This window comes from Macaca thibetana, chromosome 8 (assembly GCF_024542745.1).
Source record: "Macaca thibetana thibetana isolate TM-01 chromosome 8, ASM2454274v1, whole genome shotgun sequence".
Taxonomy (NCBI): Eukaryota; Metazoa; Chordata; class Mammalia; order Primates; family Cercopithecidae; genus Macaca; species Macaca thibetana.
The window spans coordinates 17,015,729-17,033,398 of NC_065585.1; the positions used below are offsets into that span (position 1 = coordinate 17,015,729).

At 47.0% G+C, this 17,670-nt stretch overlaps 1 long non-coding RNA gene across 13 annotated transcripts in view; it reads right to left on the bottom strand.

Moving 5' to 3' along the window:
• The window catches only part of LOC126961609 (uncharacterized), a 205,926-nt gene that overhangs the window by 52,271 nt on the left and 135,985 nt on the right, over window positions 1-17,670 (bottom strand). For 10 of the 13 annotated variants that reach the window (XR_007728356.1, XR_007728359.1, XR_007728355.1 and 7 more), the window contains one exon: window positions 15,661-17,635. This is a non-coding gene — a long non-coding RNA (uncharacterized LOC126961609). Of the gene's footprint in view, window positions 1-1,137; window positions 17,636-17,670 lie in introns of all 13 variants that reach the window. The other 3 variants (XR_007728349.1, XR_007728352.1, XR_007728351.1) reach the window with 3 other exon arrangements.

The following is a 17,670-nucleotide window of genomic DNA, read 5'->3' on the forward strand; positions in this document are numbered from 1 at the left end:
ACGACATGAAGTTTTAAATTATGTATACATTGTGGAATGGCTAAGTTGAGTTAATTAACAGATGCATCATCTCACATACTGATTTTTTTTACTAATTTTTTAAACAGCTGTATTGCTGTTCCATTTGATCACAATTTAATCAACCAATCACTAACTAATGAGCATTTAAGCTGAGTCTCATTTTTCTATGTCAAACAATGTTGTAATGAAGATTGTATTCTCATCATGCATGGGTTTCTGCATGAAAAATTCTTAGAATTCATCCAAAAGCTTGGCTTTTCCTGTGCTCTTCACTGCAGCAGTAGCAAGATCTCAACAGTGTCCTTTACAAGATAATGGCTCCCATGCGCCCATCCTCTTCAGACCCTGGTGGGGCTCTAGTAAAAGAGTTTTAGTTCTCTTTGGTGAGCAACTGCCACCATTTCCACAAAAGTACACAAGCAAACAAAAATATTTCCCTTCTAGCGGCCAAGAAACCATCTCATCTCTCTTGTCCCTGCCTCCTCTGGCCCATGGTGACTTAGTCCGGAACCAAGCTGAACTTAGTAGCAAGACACCAACCTCTCTTCTCACAGGTCCTTCCTAGGAAGGGTCAGCTTTCCTTTTCTTCTGGACTCTGAGGAATTCAAGAACACAGAAAGCCCAAGGCCAACACATCGCCACTGAAGCTCAGGATTCATCGAAAACCAAAGCCTGGCCTCAGAAAGCACAGTAGATGTCAACTGCCCACTTTGGAGCCCAAAGTACCTTGGAGGAAGGCATCAGTCCCAATCAGAACACCTTTGGGTAGTCAAAAGATAAAGAGAGTATGACCCCATGGCTGGAACAAGGTAGAACCTCAGACAAGAGGACATCCTGTTCATGAGAGGTTGGCCATCCACTGAAGACACTGTGGGGGGTCGTGAAGGGAGAGCAGACATGAGAAAGGCAGAGCCCCACTCCTTGGTCCCCTGGAGAAAACCAAAGAAAGGGCTGTGATCTATGTGATCAGAGATGGAGAAACTAAGAGCCTGGGGAACAAAGAAAAGGGCCTCACTCACTCTTCCTGAACAAGTGAGAGAAGAGGATATTTGAGTTAGACATTGAAGAGTGAGCATTTAGAGGACAGAGAAAAGGGAGACCTTCGATGGTACTCACAGAGCAGTGTGGCATGGAGAGTGAAAGAATGTTCAGCCAGTGGCCAGGTTGTAAAGGGTATTTCTCAGGTGCTGTGCTAAGGAGCTTGGCTTCTCCCTCCAGATGCAACTGTGTTGTGGGGGGCTGTGTAGGCTCCCGAGCAACAGAATGACAGATTAGAACTATGCTTCTGCATCACCATGGAGCATGAACTAGCGAGAGAAGATTCTCGGCCATGTGGCAACCAGTATCCTACAGTTCTAAGAACATCCCACAAGGCAACAGATGCAGTCACTTGAACAGAAGCCTACAGAGCCAGGCTCCCGGTTTTCAGATCCCAGCTCTGCCACTCCCAGGTTGAACAAGTTACTGACTGACCCCATGGACAGTTTTCTCATTTGGAAAATGGGGATGATATCAACAGAGGCCTCTTAGGGCCATTTTGTTGGTTGTGAGCTGGATGAGTTAATATAAGTAAAGTGCTTAGGACAGTGTCTGGCACACAGTAGGGGCACAACACAAGACAGCTGTTGGGATGACTGCCGTCTCTCTTGTCCCCTTGGTTTCCTCTTCCAGCATCGTCATTTCTTCTGAAAGGTGAGCAGCTACGAATCTGAGCACGAGTGAGCAGGTTTGAGCCAAGACTTGCTTAGGAGGGCTGGAACTACATCTGAAATAGTTTGGGGTCTGCAGCTTCTTGTTAGTCCCCAGAATCCCTATAACAGGGATGCCCTAAGACCGTGGTCCTCAAACTCCACTGCATAATCGAATCATCTGGGGAGATGTTATCAATCCCAATGCCCTGCTCCCATTTCAGACAAAATCAGAATCTTTGCAGCTGGGGTACTAGCAGCAGGATTTAAAAAATCCTCTAGGCAATTCCAACCTTCAACCCAGTCTTAGAACAACTGATCTAAGAGTCAAATCCAACAGGAAAGGAAAACATGGCAGAGGGGAAAGCATCCTCACCCTTGAGTGGTGTCATCTGCAGAAACCACTTCAGCTCATTATGAAGCCTCTCCTCATTACACCTTACAGGGCAACTCGGTGTCACACAGAGCTAACAGACTTGAAAGTTGCCCTGGATCATTAAATATGTAACACACCCTTCCAAAGTCTTCTGGAAGCAGGTAAGGGTGGAAAATACAAACAAATACAGCCATGTGGGTAACTCTTGTGGAAAAAGCATTGGGGTTGCGTGCAGACAGCTGGTTCTGGCCTTAGGCTGTTTCATTAATACTATGTGACTTAAAAAGCATGCAACACTTAAGCATCAGTTTCTTCAGTAGTAAAATAAAGATAAAAACTGACTTACCCATTAGATAAGGTGTTTGTGGGGTACAAGCCAGAAGACACAGGTCAGCTGTTGCAAAGCATTTTTATTTAACATGTTTTCTAGGTCTTCAATGGAACATAAAAAGTTTAGGAGAGAGAAATGTCCCCTTAAACATTTTTTTTCAATGAGAGAAGGGAGGAGTCAAGGAGTAGGGTCGGCCGGCCACATGAAAGCTCCCTTCAGAGCAGGCTGCAGTGGTGCCTGCCCACAAGGGGTCCAAGTGGGGCCAGTGATAGGGCAGGAGCTCAGGGTGTGTCCAAGGGCTGCCCCAGCAAAGACGTTAAGATAGGATATGTTATCTGGGAACAATGGAACAACTGTACCGTTGTCCTAAACCTGAATCTGACAAGAGGGGATAAGACTCCAGGAAGCATGTCCCCAAACCACTGGCCAGAGTGGCCCCAACAAACCACTGGCCCATTTGTTCGTTCCTTTATCTACTTACTCATTCATGGACCTTACAGTAGTGTATGTCAACCACATACCAAGAATTGTATGGATGTACAAGATTGTCGGAATGCTGGAATGAATAAGGCTCACTCTGCACCCTCAGGAGGGACAAAGATAAGTAGGGCAAACAAGTGGCATTTAAGTACAACACAATGTGCTAAAGTATAATAAAATAACAAGCATAATAATAGATAGCCACCACTCATTGATGGCCAGCTATGCACAGGCACCATACTTGGTATTTTATATTGAACATCTCAAATCCTTGCTATCTCCTCAAGGTAAGGATCTTTCTGGGGGCAAAGATTGTTGTTGTAAGCATTATTACCTTTATTTAACATTTACTGAGTCCTTATTGTGTTGCAGGCACTGCGCTGAGGTTTTGTTTGTTACCAGTAGGCAGGTAGTAATGATTTAGATTAGAGCATGGGCTCTGGGCCCAGATTTGCCTGTCAGGAGCTGGGTGATTTTGATTAAGTTACTTTACCTTTCTGTGCCTGAGGCTGGGCCTGGAGGTCATCTCCAAAACAGAGACTTATGCATTTAACAAACATTTAGTAGGCACCTACCATTTTCCAGGGAATAAAGCACTTAATAAAATTAACAGAAGTCTCTGCATTCCTGGGGTTCATGAGGGGTTGGGGGTGTCAGACTGTCAACAAACAAATAAGCAAATAACTATATGGTGGGTCAGATGATGATAAGTGCTATGGTGATCAATTAAGACAGAAAAAAAAAAGGGAAGATGGAGGTGCGAGATGGGTCCTGTCTGCATAGAGTGGCCAAGAAAGGCTTGTCCAGTAAGATGTTTGGGGCTAGGTGCAGTGACTCATGCCTGTAGTCTCAGCACTTTGGGAGGCTGGTTAGCAGGATCACTCGAGCCCAGGAGGTTGACACCAGCCCGAGCAACGTAGTGAGACCCCTTCTCTACAAAAAAAAAGTCAAATAATTAACCGGGTGTGATGGAGAATGTCTGTAGTCCCAGCTACTTGGTGAGGCTGAGGCAGGAGGATCATTTGAGCCCAGGAGGTCACGCCTGCAGTGAAACATGATTGCCCCACTGCCCTCCAGCCTGGATGACAGAGCAAGACTCTGTCTTTAAAAAACAAAAAAAGACAAGATGTTTGGCCTCCGTGTGTGTGTGTGTATATGTGTGTGTGTGTGTATAAGAAATAGTTTGGGAAAATACTTAAGTAATACTATACAGCAGTTAAAAAAGAATAATGTACGTGTACACACACATGTGCACACACAAAGATCTCCAAAATGTAATTATTAACTGAAAAGAATAAGATGATGAAATAATTGATTTCCCCTAGCTCTGAATGCCATGGAGTCCACAGAGCCAGAGACAGTGGGTGGAGGACCCAGGAATCAATCTTAAGGGGCTGGGCTGCTGAGGCTCCTGCCGTCGGCCGTCTCCCTCTATGAGGGAGCGAATGCCATGCCCTCTGTCTAAGTCTCTAGGCAACAGCATCTTGTGACCCAGCTTCCAGTCTGGTTTTGCTCTCTTAGTTCCTTGAAGATACTTACACCAATTTCAAAACAAAACAAATCACAAGAGCTTCCCTCACCTCCTGGCCCCCAGCCTATAAGAAGCCACGGAGAGCAATGCATGAATGCTGAGTTGCAAAGCAAAGTCCTAGGGCCTTTATCCAACTACAGATTTCACCCACAGGGTGTTTCAAATATTTTGGAAGTTATTGCCTACATCCAAAATTCATAAATTTTTATTATATTCAAAGTCCAAAAATTAATTTGGCAGCACTGAACCCACCCTCCCACAATACAACAAGTGGATGCTAAGGGAGGGCTGGCCCCTTTATTTAGGGAAGGCACCCTCCCATTGACCCATCCCCACTCCTTAGAAAGCACCTAGTCCAAGGCTGAGTACAGTGGTTCATCCTGTGATCCCAGCACTTTGGGAGGCTGAGGCAGGCAGATCCCCTGAGGCCAGGAGTTCGAGACCAGCCTGGCCAACATGGTGAAACCCCATCTCTTCTGAAAATACAAAAATTAGCCAGGCGTGGTGGTGCAAGTCTGTAATTCCAGCTACTTGAGAGGCTGAGGCATGAGAGTTGCTTGAACCCGGGAGACAGAGGTTGCAGTGAGCCAAGATTGCACCACTGCACTCCAGCCTGGGCAACAGAGCAAGATCTTCTCTCAAAATAAAATAAAATAAACCACCTAGTCCAATCTCCTCAAAGATGGTGATCCCACTGCTCAGACAGGTGAGAAGACTCACACAGCAAGCCAGGGCAGTACCAGAACTACCATCACCACTCAGTATTCCTCACACAAATACCTGTGTCCCTTCCTCCTGCCAGGCTCCACTCCTTCTTCTTTAGGACCAATTACAGCCTTAGAAAGTAGATGATCCACTTGACATTGAGTGACATGGGGCTAGAGCAAGGCCCTGAGGATTACCCTGTGTCCAGGGCATCTTGAGGGGAAGTGGTGTTCTTATACTGCATAATGGCCCAAACACATTGCAACACTATTGCCATAATTAGCCCAGGCCTGGTCATCAGGAGGACTGTTGCTCAATATTATTCTTTGCTTCTTGGTTTCCACATCCAAAGAAACAACACTTCTCTAAAAATCAATTGTCCCCAGCAACCCACCTACACAGTTCTTGGAAAATATGGGTTAAACATTCTGCCTGACAAAGAAAACAAGGAACAAAGAGGGTGAGGGAAATTCATCACCATGGTCCTGCACTTCGCATTATTCACACCGACCGTTTTTCCAGTCACCAAGTTCAAATGACCCTGTCCCTTGGGGCTGCAAAACTATTTGTGCCAACACTTGCCATTAAGGAAGCTTCACATGCTTTAATAAACGGGATTACTCAGTACCAAGAGACGCTAAATGGCTTCAAGAGACTGGAGGTTAGGGGAACTGAAAATGGCATGGAAGGAAGATGCCAGAATAATCCATTTCTGACAGGAGAAGGAAAGGCTGGATGCCAGTCTGCTGCCCAGAACACTGGAGGGACTGTGACACAGGAACTGCAAACCTCAGTCAAATACGTAAGTGGCCCAATGAGAATCCCTTCCCAAACTTCCAGAAAAAGTAAGGAGATACATGGCTCTTCATGATGACATCCAAACTGTTTTAAGAAGAGGCTGCATCTAGTAATAGGGGATGCCTGACACATACCAAGTGCTTAGCAACCGATACAAACACACACACACTAAACACACGCACACACAAACAACACACATACAAATACACACACAAAATGCACACACATTCACCACACATGCACATAACACATATGCACACACACACCAAACATACGTACACACACACAAACACACACATTCACCAAACACACACACACAACACACAGGCATACAAACACAAACACAACACACCAAACACATACACACCAGACACACACACCAAACACACACACATGCCAAACACACACCAAACACACACACATGCATACAAACATACCAGCACAAACACACACACACATGCATACAAACAACACACATGTATGCACACACACAAACAACACACGAGCACAACACACAAGCATAAATAAACACACGCACACACATGCACAAACACATGCACACAAACACACACATGCACACAAACACACAGATAAACACACATGCAAACAACACACACAAGCATAAGCATGAAACACACAAACACAAGCAGAAACACACACATACAAGCAGAAACACACATGCACACACATGCACAAACATATACACACAATCACATACAAGCACACAAACGTATGCACACACACAAGCACAAAACACACAAACACACATGTGCACAAACAACACACACAAACACAAAGCACACACAAACACAAAGCATAAACACACACATACAAGCACACACAAACATATGCACACAAACACACCCAAGCACGAAACACACACATATGCAAGCACAAACACACACATATGCACACACACATGCACAAACACATACACACAAACACAAGCACAAAACACACACAACATATGCACACAAACAATACACATACATATACACAAGCACAAACGTACATACACAAACACAAGCACAAACAACACACACACAAGAACTCACACACAAGCACACACACACAAAAGCACAAAAACACATACAAACACACAAGCACTCACACACAAACACATATAACACACACAAACATACACACATAATTTCTGAATCTCAACCTGTGCTGTGCGGCCCCGTGGACTGGTTCCTCTCTGCCCACAATTGTCTCTTGATGATCACACTCATATTTAAGTCGTAAATAACATAAGTCTCAAATACAAATCCAAATATCCATTTTTGCATAAATTTTGGATATCCAAATTTATCCCTTTGTTCCATGTATTAGGATTTTCCAGAAAAACAGAATCAGTAGGATGTGTGTATGTTGAAGAGAAAGAGATTTTAAGGAATTGGTTCATGTGATTATGGGGGCTGGCAAGTCCAAACTCTGCAGGGCAGGCCAGCAAGCTGGAGCCCCCAGGAAGAGCTGATAACTGCAGCTTGAGTCCAAAGGCAGTGTGGAGTCAGAATTCCCACTTTCCATTTCCTCAGTCTTTTTGCTCTTAAAGCCTTCAACTATTGGATGAGGCCCATTCACATTGTAAGACTTTGAGGGTAATGTCCTTTCCTCAAAGTCTACTGATTTAAATGTTAACCTCATTCAAAACATACTCCATGTGACATCTAAACTGGTATTTGATCACATGTCTGAGTACCATGGACTGCCAAGTGAACACTCTGGATCTGTACATGCAGCTGCCTCCTTACTGTCTCCACTTGGATGTCTGACCAACATCTCTAACGCAACAATTCCACCTCTATCCGCAAAAAACCAAATAGGCACTCCTTCTCACCCTGAGGATTCGCCCGTTTCAATAAATGGAAACTTCATTCTGTAGCTGCACAAAATAAAGAACAATCGGGATCAGATTTCTTATGGCACCCCATAGCCAATCCAGCAGCAAATCCTACCTTTGAGATATATTCTGAATCTGATCATGTCTCACAGTCTCCTCTGCTTCCACCAGGCCAGGATTACTGTAATACCCTGGATTACCACAATAGCCTCCTGATTGGTCTTTCCACCTTTTTTTTCTTCTTTTTTTTTTTTTTTGAGACAGAGTCTCGCTCTGTCACCCAGGCTAGAGTGCAGTGGCGCGATCTCAGCTCACTGCAAGCTCCGCCTCCCGGGTTCACGCCATTCTCCTGCCTCAGCCTCCCAAGTAGCTGGGACTACAGGCGCTCACCACCACGCTTGGCTAATTTTCTTGTATTTTTAATAGAGACGGGGTTTCACTGTGTTTGCCAGGATGGTCTCGATCTCCTGACCTCATGATCTGCCCGCCTTGGCCTCCCAAAGTGCTGGGATTACATGCATGAGCCACTGTGCCCGGCCTGTCTTTGCACCTTTGCCACTTCCAGTCCACTTTCAACACAGCAGCCAGAAGGATCTCATTAAAATGCAAATCAGAACCTGCTAAAAAGTTTCCAACGGTACCATCTCAACAGAGAAAGAGCCAAAGCCTTTACCAAGGCTCCCTCTGAGCCATCTCATCTCTGTCTTTTTTGCTCTTTGTGGCTAGACTGTCTCCCCTGCCACCATCTCCCCTGAGTATGGCTGCCTATCTCTCATGACCAGATGGGGCATTTCCTGAAACCCACCCAGCTACAAGGGGAAGGAGCACCCACCAGGGCCTTAGAGGCTGAGCAAGGGCCGTGACTTTAAGGCATTAACTCAAGGACAACAGGAGGGGAGGGAACACTGAAAGGTGTTAACTAGAGGAGAGGTGGGCACAGGGTAGAATTTGTCTCTTTGGAGGATTCCCCAAGGCAGCTGGTGTGGACTGTTCACTGAACTGTATTTTAAAAGAGAAGAATTAGGTAGCTGCCAGGTAAGGAAAAGTGGGAGGAGGGAGGAAGGGGGAAAGGAAGAGAGGCAGGAACCCAAACAGGTGCTCTGCAACCTTCATGAACTCCCCTGCCAAGCGGCTACTATTTCGCACAGCAATAGTCGTTGACTTACAGGGAACAAACGCAGAAAGAAGAAATGGTGTTTGATTGTGGCCAGAAGAAAGAAAGCCTTCCAGTGGCCAAGAGGAGGGGCACCCTGTGCTGAGCAGGTTGGCTTGACAAACGGAGCTGATCCATCTCTCCCCTCCCTTCTGCCTCCCTTCCCTCCCTCAGACGGGACCTGAGCACAAAGACGCAATGGCTGCAAGGTCCCTTGTGTGTTCTGATGACTTGGTTGCAGACTTCTGGAGATGGAGAGAGGAACTACCATCTTTCCTACTGAAGCACGTTAAATCTCCTTCCGAAGACCTGCCCAGCTCTCAGCAGGGTGCTTTGTCCACCAGGCCAGGTTCAACGTACCTCTAAGGCCTCCTCTTACTGAATCTAATGAGGCAGGGGTGCTCCACTTCTCAGAATGCCTCTCAATTAGCAAGATGCAGCCTACTGCAGAGCATATTTTTGCAAGCAATAAAGGATTCCGTCCCCAAGGAGTCAACTAACAAACTGGGCCCTGTCAATGAATCTGTGAAATGATCCTAAACAGGCCAAGTGAAGACTGTGCATCAAGGCAGGACTGGGAAATGGGTGACTTGATTATTTACAGAGGCTTGTTACTCCAGAGACCAGCACCCTCAAGCCCATTCACGTGCCGCACCTCCCTCTTAGGACTTATCACTGCTGGAAATGACATTCTTTCTTTCTTAGCCTCCCTCACTTGGCTACAGACCCCATTAGTACCATGGCTGCATCTGCTGTTCACCGCGGCAACCTCACACCCAGGGACGTGCCAGGCATGTGGTGATCACTGAATAAATACATGCTGAAGAATGACACTGCTCATGCCAAAAGGAGACAAGAGACAGGATGAAGGCTCCCGGGGAAATGTGGAGTTCAAAGGAACCTTCTATCAACATTTGATCGAAATTCTTAATTCCGAACAGCAAAATAAAAGTTTATACCAGTGACTCCAATCTCAGGACTCCACCATGGGGGTCCTCAGTCTATTTTTCGAAGGGTCAAGAAGTCTACTGGAAATTGCACCTTCCTTTCCAATAAGGCCACAGTTGTCACCTAAAATATCAAGCTTCTTTGCTCGATACTGGCCAGAATTATATCAACTCAGCCTGGTGACCCAGATCAGGAACTCCCACTGGCAGATATTTTTAGATAAGAAAGTGGAGGAATAAATACTTAACTATGAAGTTTGCTTGGTTGATAAACTCCCTCACAGAGAAGGAGAACCAGTAAAAGGGATTTGTGGTATTGCAAATGTTGGGAACCACTAGTCTACACCAGTGGTTCTTCATCAAGGGTGATTTTGCACCCTCACCTGCCCACCAACCCCAGGAATGGTACTGAGCTAAATGCGCTGCTGGGCTCTAAGCCACCAATGCGAGCAGCATTTGTGTTGACCTGGAAGGCAGGGGCAGAGGCTGAGCTTTGTGTGCTCCTGAGCAGCTCTGTGTCCCACTGAGGCATGGGGTTCAGAACCCAGGCTTCTCAGCAAGGGCAGAGAACCTGGGAGGGTTGGGTACCCCCTCTGTCTGTGGGCACAGCTAGCCTAGCGTGTATTTATGTTAAAAAATGCATTGAGATCCTCCCTCCAAATGGACTCTTCTTACAGGCCAGATGCTTCAAGGCTGTCCCCCACTTCCCTTTCCGAGCATTTTGCTGACATGGTCTCAGGAATGCAAACAAACTGCAACAACACAATAACAATGACAATTGCATTTCCAGGTAGGGAAAAGAACATTCTCTATAGCGAATCAAAGCAAGCTCCCCCAAACCCACAGCTGGAAAATCCATTAAAAGTATAAATTATAGAATCTCATCTGGGATCACCTCTTACTCATTGTGTGACCATGAGTCAGCCAGCCTCTCTGTTCCTCAGTTTCCTCAGTGGGAAGCAGTGATAATGATTACTCCCCTCTGAACGTATCCGCAAAATGAAAACAAATGGGCTTATGTCCCATCACCAGCTGAAAGATAGGTGAGGAGACTGTAAAACGGACCCAGTGGCTCCTGCCCCTCAGAGGTGTGGTGACTGCAGGGCCTAAGGCCCCAGCATAGTGTCCAACCCCCCCAGAAGCGCTGGATCTCGGGCACCCCTGCCTCCTCCCACTGCCTGTGGGAGCCTCCATCTGTGGACCTCTGGCAGTGGCAGTGGTGGTGGCTGACTGGTCAGGAGGAGAGCGGCCCAGGCAGCTATTTGGTGAGAATCTCAATAGCAAGTATGCATCAAAACCATCCCAAATGTCCCAGGGAAGGAGCCCGAACCCATGGTGGGCCTGAAGGCTGCATCCTCAATGCAGCAGAGACAGGCAGGAACGGAAGAGCACCCTGTGGCCAAGTCCTGGCCCTAATGAAGCCTCAGGTTTCTCTAACAGTCACTTGCTCAACTGTCCTCCAGGAGCTGCTTTGACGGCCTTCTGGTACCCTTCTGGCAAAGCCCAGGTGCGGTAACCCTGCAGCAGCTTCCATTCACTCCTACAATGCCTGGCAGGTACATGGCAGGGGTGACATTCCTGTTTACTAAATAAAAGAATGATGTATGTTCATGAGTAGCTTACAGAGGTAAAACTAGGGCTGCCTGTGAACGGCAGTGCCTGGGAGGATCAGGAGTGAGTGACTGTTTCAGAATAGCCACTAAACTACTGAGGCCCCCACACAGTGCCCAGCCCTGCAGAAGCGCTGGGTCTCGGGGACCCCCGCCTCCTCCCACTGCTAACTACTAAATGTCCTATCAATCCTATCCACAAGCCTTAGCCCAGAACACCTCTCCAGATATTGCCCTGCATTGCGACATCCCTGCAGAGAGATTCTCCAGCATCCAGTGCCTTCTTGTCGATGAGGAGGTGTAAGAGTCAAGGCACAGGAGGAAGGTGCTGGGGTACATACTGCGCTCCAGACAGCCAACTTTATGTGCATTTCACAGCTCAATCCTCACCACCATGCATGAGATGGAAATGACTATTACCCTTATTTTACAACATGATGTTACAGCACATGACAGACAAACCTGGGGCTTTGAGAAGTAACATGGCAAAAGGCCCCTTAACCAACAAAAGACAGATGTGAACTTGAACCAAAGCACTGGGACTTCAGGGATCTACCTTGGAACCACTGGGCTATTCAGTCTCCTTCATCACTAGGGAAGTGGTGTTAACACTTATAACATTGCAAGGACACATTGTATTAGTTCCTTTTGCTGCTGTTAACAAATCATCGCAAACTTGGCAGCTAATAACAACACAAATTTATTCTCTTACCCTTCTGGAGGTTAGAGGCTGAACTAAGTCATAAGGAACTAAAAGCAAGGCATCAACAGGGCTGGGTCCCTCTGGAGCTCCAAAGGAAAATCAGTTTCTTGTCTTCCACTTCTAGAGGCGGCCAGCATTTCTTGGCTTCTGGCTGCATCACTACAATCTCTGTTTCCATGGTCACATCACCTTCTCATCTAGGGTAGTCAATCTCCCTCTGCCTCCCTCTAATAAGGAACCACTAATAAGTAACTATTTGTGATTGCTTTGGGTCCACCTGAGTAATTCAGCATACTCTTCCCATCTCAAGATCCTTAACTTAATCACATCTGCAAAGTCCTTTTTGCTACGTGAGGTAACAGTCAAAGGTCCCAGGGATTATGGTCATCTTTCGGGGGCTGCTTTCCAGCAGACCGCATGTGTTGACTTGTCTGTAGCCTGCCTGCACTGTCTTACTTGTCATCACATTCCCAGCACCTAGCAAGGCTCAATAAATGCAGAAGGAGGACAGAAGGGTAGGAACACAAGCATTCCATCCCCTAGCCCCCCACAGAGTGTGAGAGCAGAGAGAGATGGGCTCAGGTCCAAGGAAGGCTGAGCAGACACATGCATATCTACTGGGAACCTTCAGAAATTGCAAGGTGTCAGCACCTCATTGGCTTGAGGTCGGAAGTCCCCAATGAGTCATGTGTTTGTTTTCCTAACCCTGTGTGTTCCCACAGCGATTGCAGCCTAAACAGCAGGCCCACAAGCAGCAGGCAGCTCCTCTCCTGCCAATTTCCTGGGAACCCAGGCAGGGCTAGAGTAGCCAACAGGTTTACTGCTGTGCCCTGGTGAAGGCACTTTTCCTGCATGACAGTAAACAAAGCCAGACAGAAGAGAAGCCTGCAAATAACTGGATCCTTGCCACAAACGCTTTTATTGCCCCCTACCCCTGCCCGCCATGTGATACTATGAACAGTTGCTTTGCAGGATAAATAAAAGAGCCATAATAGATACTGCACATGCCAGGACTTTGCAAACATCATCTCTATTCTTTTCAACAGATCAGGCAAAGCAAGTGTTTCTATGTGTATTTTACAGATGGGGAAACTGTGGCAAAGGCAGCAGTAAAGTAACTTACTCAAAGTTCCCTGCTTGGGAAAAGGTAGAGCAAGGATGCCAACCTGAACCTGTCAAACTCTATAAGGTTGAACTCTTTCAGCTTTGGCACACATTTGCCAAGTGTGAGGAATAAATGGTGCATATGGAGACACAGGTCTTGCCTGTGTAACACAGCCAGGTGTTCCAGCTTCCAAGTTAGAGCTGAGTGATCTGGAGCCCAAGGTCCCTGCTGAACTAAGGGTGTCCCTGCTTGTACCTACATTTGCCCATTTTGCACATGTATGTTTAGCTTCCATGTTGTGTTTGACACTGTAGTGGGCACAGAGGACACAGAGATAAATAAAGGAGCCACAGTCATCCCCTTCAAACGGTTCAGTTGACACACACACCAAGAGATGAGCCAGAACAGCATAGTAAGTGTGCTCTGGACCAGAGCAAAGCCTTCAAAGTGTGATGTTCCAAAATGGAGAATCAGCAACTCCACCCAGGTGGTGAGAACAGTCTTGTGGGAAATGGGTTTCTTCCCCGCCAGGTCCAGAAGGATGAACAGGAGTTTTCCAAGAGGAAGAGAATACTAGTCCTTGCAGAGAAAAGGGCATCCTCCTTATAAACCTTTAGTTCACTGGGAAAAATAAATACATCCCTGGGTTGATGTCTGGCACACAATAAGTGTAGAGAGGGAAAGAGGAAGAAGAGGAGGAGGAGAAGGAGGAGAGAAAAGAGGGGCTGGGGGAGGAAGAGAACATCTTGTTTGTATCTCCTTCATTCAAAGCTCTGCACTTTGCTTTTATTAGGCCAAAGGTCAGGGCTTAAAAAAAAAAAAGTACAGAAGTGCAGATGGTACCACCTGTAAGCTCACAGCTCGGTAGGGTTGGGGAGGTGGCCGGCAAGGCAGATGGCTACCCAGCCTTCTGACTTTGGCCACCCAGGAATCACTTTCAAATATGTCTTCTTAACATGGGAAAGCAAGCAAAAGTGTGGAAAGGGGCCTCAGGCAGGAAAGTGAAGAAAAGTATTCCTACGGACATGGATTTCAGGATACAGGTGAAAGACTTCATCTGGCATCTGGACTCCCTGGGGCTATGCCATGGTGAAGAGGGACAAAAGAGAAGGGGAAGCAGCTCTAACTACACAAGGAGGAATCCCTTACTTCAAGGCCATTGTCAAAATCAGAGCCCCAAGTCAGTTTCAGTTCTTAAGGCTGGAGATTTCGCTGAACTGGTGAGGCCCCAGCCTGCACACAATGGCTAATTTATGGCTCAAAGGCCTCATTTCTTCATGACCTATCTCAAAAGACCTTCTTCTGAAGACTCCAAAGATTTTATGAAAAGTCCTCTGCTATGTTCTAGCCCCTGGGGTGGCCACCCAGGGAGAAGCTTGTGGAAAACCTGTGGTGATAGCAACCTGTGGAAAGGAGGTCACAACTGCTCTCTCCTAAAGCTTCCTTTCCTTCCAGCCTCCAGGACCCAAGCAACACTGTGAGGGAGAACTGACTGCAAGCGTCACGTAAGTCTGACCTGGGCACAGGTTTGGGTTCACACACACACATGCACACATAAATGGGAACCAGGCAACTGACATTCCAATGCTGGCTGAGCCACTGCTCTGTGAGGCAACCTTGATAAAGCCCCCTGGTCCCACAGAGCCTCGGAGAGCCATAGCATTGATCTCCTTAAGTGGATTTTTAGGTGTTCAGTCACTGCTAGGTGCCTGTTAGTCTCTTCTTCTTTCTAACAATGCAAATAGTTTTAAGTAAGGATGACAGCAAAGCTCAGAGAAGCCTGAGGGACAGTTGAGATGACATCACCTGTGATTAAGTGCAAACAGGTCTTGACTCTTCACCCTACCTGCACCCTCACCCTCCACCAGGCACCTCTGCAGTGCCTTCCCACTCTGACACTTAGCGTGGTGAGGTCACGCGCCTCAGCCAATGGGGTGCTAGCAAAACAGAGGCCAGCAGAAGCTTGGAAAGGGCTTGTTCACCTAGGAATGGTCTTGCTCTTGCTCTATGCTTTTCACCATAAGAAGGATACTCCTCCAGCTAGTCTGCTGGTTTCAGAAGGAGACGAAAGACCCAGAGGGCAGAGTGGAGACACCCCAGCGACTCCAGCAAAATGACATCAGCCACCAGGCAGTCACACCCCAGATGTGGAGGCAGTCCAGCCAAGCTCAGCAGAGCTGCTTGGCCAGTCTCCCCAGATGTGCAGATAATAAATGCTTAAAACTGAAAGCCACTCAGATTCTGTAGTTGTTACTCCGCATTGCTGTGGCAAAAATTAATTGATGCAATTATGGTACACCGTGATGGAAATATGATATGCATCTCCCAGGGCTACTGATGAGTTTAAATGAAATAAATGAAGGTCTTACCTCAATCAACGGTAGCTATGATCCACCACCTCATAAGAGGGCTTGAAGTCACCACGAAGTTGTCTGGAGAGGTCAAGGGAACAGCCTCAATTTCCTGTCCTGAGGGAACAACCAATGTTCATGAAGGCAGCAGGAGTGGGGCAACCTCCTCACCCTTCTTGCTATAGCCCCAGAGGTTCCAGCAGCCTTGGGCCCACTCACACAGTCAGGATCCAGAGCTGTAGGCACAGCAGTGTGGGCTGCTACACCCATGTCCTCCTCTTCCGCTCTGGGCCTCGCAGACTCTACCGCATGAATTCATGGGTCTTCAGCCGCCTCTTAAGGCCCAGTTTCCTGGGATTTCAAAGTGACTCCCCCTCCAAGGCTTGCTCTCAGGATCAACAATGAAAATGGATTTGAAATCCCAGCAAGAAGCAGATTGCTATACAAAATGAGGGCATGTCTTCCTCCTTCACCACCGCCATCACTGTCATCGTCGTCATCCTCATCATCATCATCATCATCACGTGGTTGTCCTCACTACCATAATAATTAGGGGAACACAATATTCCAAAGGCTAGGGGGAAGAAATGGGTAGCAAGGTGGCTATAGACCAGTGTTTCACAACCAGAGTGCCAGGTTCAAATGCCGGATTGTCTTTTCATGTGCTGTGCCATCTTAAGGAAATTACTTAACATCTCTGAGCTTTGGTGAAATTTCTCATCTATAAAATGAAGACAACAGTACCACCTACCTCTTAGTGTTATTATGAAGATTAAATGAATTGATATAAAAATCAGTTAAAATAGTGTTTGGCATATATGAAAAGCTCAGAAAGTATTAGCTGCTATCGTTATTACTACTGTGGCTGTTATCATTATTAGATGCACACACACAGAGTAGGCACTTTAACTTATCAACCTATCTAACCCTCACAAAAACTCTAAGAGTTTGGACTCATTCAGTCAGTTTTGCAAGGTGAAGAGCCTTGCTTAGCTTCCAGGTTAATGCTTTGTACACAATACCAGGGGCCCTGGCAACGTGCAGGTGATCACAAGGGCCCAGAAATGCTCCCCGTGCCTCCCTACACCCCATACCTGTGACCAGGAAACAGGTTGATAAGCTTCCTGGCAGTTCCTGGGTCGTTTTTACTTTATTTGTGCTGCTTTCTGCAGCTTTTGTGTTCTACAATGCTTTTGGCTGGGCAAGCAGCCCCTGGGGCATCAAAGGCCCCGCTGGCAGCAAAAGCAAAGCCACAGCAGTGCCAAGGGTCCTCCCCTGCCAGCCACCCGCCACCCGCCACGCAGCCCGGGAGATTCACAAGGAGGTGCCCAGCCTCCTAACCACTCCAGGTGTTGCTTAACCCTCAGCCTTGCGATCTGTCCCGGAACAGGCCAGGTGCACCAACCCCAGTGTGACAGGTAGGGCTGATGTCCAAGTTGCTCCTGGACTGAGGGCAGCAGGCAGATAGGTGTCAACATGAAGGTTTGGAGAACTTCAGTGTGAAAGGGCTCAGAAAAGCTTCACAGGGAGGGCGCTGTCTTGAATCCAGAATGGAGAGATCCCTGTTTCCACAATTTGATACTCATTTGCTGAACAGAACACCTGCTCTGATGCAGGTCTGAGACTGGGGCTGAGGGATTCAAAGACAATCTGACATGGTCCTGGACTTGAGGGGTGCACAGGTTAGTGAGGAAGCCACATGTTGAATGCTGTGATGAGCTTTGAGCAAGAAATTAGATCAAAAAAGGCTGAACTTCCTGCGTCTATTCACTTAGTAACTATTAACAGAATGTCCATTTTGAGGCAGGTGGTGGGGAGATGACAGTGAGTGAGGCACACAGTCCCTCTTCTCAAGGAACTTACGTTCTTGTTGACTCTGCCTTGGGGAACTCCAAAAGCCTTTCCGGAGAAGCTTCTGGATGTCAGCTGTGCCTCAAGTAGCTGAGTAATTTGGGGGAACTTATGTTGCATCTCAGCACTTCCACGTCCTCAACTGTAAAATGGATGTAACATGTTTGTATTATAACA